Source organism: Penaeus chinensis, chromosome 41, assembly GCF_019202785.1.
Source record: "Penaeus chinensis breed Huanghai No. 1 chromosome 41, ASM1920278v2, whole genome shotgun sequence".
Lineage (NCBI taxonomy): Eukaryota > Metazoa > Arthropoda > Malacostraca > Decapoda > Penaeidae > Penaeus > Penaeus chinensis.
The window spans coordinates 4643443-4645942 of NC_061859.1; positions in this window are offsets into that span (position 1 = coordinate 4643443).

A 2500-nucleotide genomic window follows, 5' to 3' on the forward strand; every position below is an offset into this window, starting at 1 on the left:
TACCCATAATAAATTCTTGTATTGGCTGCATTTTTTCGGGGAAATCTTGGGCAAGCAATGTTTTTGTTCATTTCTAAGGGAGTCGTCACAATTTCTTGCATATGATAATGTCTCAAGATTTTCCACGGAACCGAGAAAGACCAAGGCTAACAGATATTAGGAATCAGATTTTCTATCTTAATTTCTCTATACATCTTGGGCTTCTCTCGAACTGCTTATGGTATGTAGTCTAAAGTATATTAATAAAATATGTCATTGTGATTTTTAAGAATTTGTTATCCGGCATCCACACACACAGTTGTCGCCAGTGACTGATTTAGCAGAATGAAATAAGGCAACAGAGCCACATAAAGCAGAGGAACTACCTGCAGAAGAAACACCTGCGCAGAGATTCACATTTCAATCGGGATCCAGCTGGCCACTTCTGTCGGAAATACTACAATGAAGTTTTTAGAAGAAGATTAAGAAAGAAACAGGAGTAAGGCACAAATAACTGCGCGGAAGAAACATTGCCAATTTACAGAAATTCGTCTGCCATACGGAAAAGTGACAAATGACGTTGATGATGATGGTGATGGTGATGGCAATGGTGATGATGATGATAATGGTGATGATGGTGATGGTGATAATGATGCTGATGAGGGTGATGATGGCGATGATGATGACGATGATGGTGATGATGATGACGATGATTATGATGATGGTGGTAATGGTGATGATAGTGATGATGGTGATAATGAGGATGGTAATGATGATGGTGATGATGATAATGGTGATAATGATGATGGTGACGATGATGATGATGGTGATGGTGACGATGAGGGTGAGGGTGATGTTGATAATAATAATAATAATAATAATTATTATTATTATTATTATTATCATTATTACAATAATTTCCTCACAGTCTTGAATACATGTTATAAAGACTGCCAATTTCATAAATGCTGTTGTATTCCCCTAGAAATATTTGTGGCTATCCAATGGCAATAACATGTCTGTAAAGATGTCCAACTGAAGATGCTCAACAATAATTTTTTCTGCCTTGAGCCCCCTACTTATAATCTGGACTCTCAGCGTTGTTGTATCGAGTTGTTATATCAAGGGGAATCTTTTTTGGAGTGATCCGATGGAGCAGAAAAGAAAGAAGAAAACTCACACACACACATTCTCTCTCTCTCTCTCTCTCTCTCTCTCTCTCTCTCTCTCTCTCTCTCTCTCTCTCTCTCTCTCTCTCTCTCTCTCTCTCTCTCTCTCTCTCTCTCTCTCAAAACCACATAAATCAGAGTAACTACCTGCAGACGAAAAACCTGCGCAGAGCGTCATGAATTAATCGGTTTCTTGTTTGTAAATTCCGCCGGAGAAATTATAAAGAATTATAATAAAAAAATGGAATAAGACACAAATAGCTGCGCAGAATTTAAGTTACTAGGGTACCGATATTCGTCTAGTACCAGGGAAGCCGCCAGAGTGACATTGCGAGTCCCTGGTGGGATGATTTACGAAATTATATTTTTTTTAGACCATAAGGGGACGGGAGGCAAGGTAACAGAAAAAGGCAAAATGGTGAAAAGGTATTTTACATTCGATTCTGATTTGTCTACTTATAGAAAATAACCTTGTATAAGCACATGGAAGAAATGTCCATCACGATCTTACGAATATCTCGTCTCGAGTCCTTTTCATAACAGTTCGAATCCTTAGTTACAGAAACTTGGCTTGCCTTTATAATGGTTTTGCTCTCTTACTAAATTGAAAACAAAACCATATTGTTATGTACTCTTTATAATTACGGATACTAAACCTTGGCTCAGATTTGCTTGTTTCTAGTTCTAAACCGAAATTACGAAAACAGAAGAAAAAAAAATATTGGCCTGGTAAAGTTTCCCCTAAAAAATATATACATTTCTTTGAATTAGCATTCCATAGAAAATGGTTCGAATTAGGGTTAAGGTAATCTGAGACAGAGTGAAGACATGCTGGGGGGTTCGCCAGGACAACACGCTGTCCCCTTTTGTATTTGTTTTTCAAGTTTATATCATCAGTTTGTCTTTGTTTTGCCCTCCATAATGTCTCCATAATGTTATTTCTAAATCATAATCCATTATGTTTCACAGTCTATTATAAACTTATGACAGAAAGAGCTTCTCCAATTTTTATATTTCCCCGGAAAGGAGGAAGTTGATCCTGCATAACAACAGGCATACACGGCTTTTGCCCCCCCACCCCCCACACACACACACCACACACAAAATTTAATGGGTGGACTCCCATTCTCTCTCTCTCTCTCTCTCTCTCTCTCTCTCTCTCTCTCTCTCTCTCTCTCTCTCTCTCTCTCTCTCTCTCTCTCTCTCTCTCTCTCTGTTTTACGGGAATCAGGATTTTGAACGGAAACGACATAGAGATATAGAGAATCAGATATTAAAAATCTTGACTTTTCTTTACATCTCACGCTTCTCTCAAATTGCTTGTGGTATATAGTCTAAAGTATCTGTGGGAA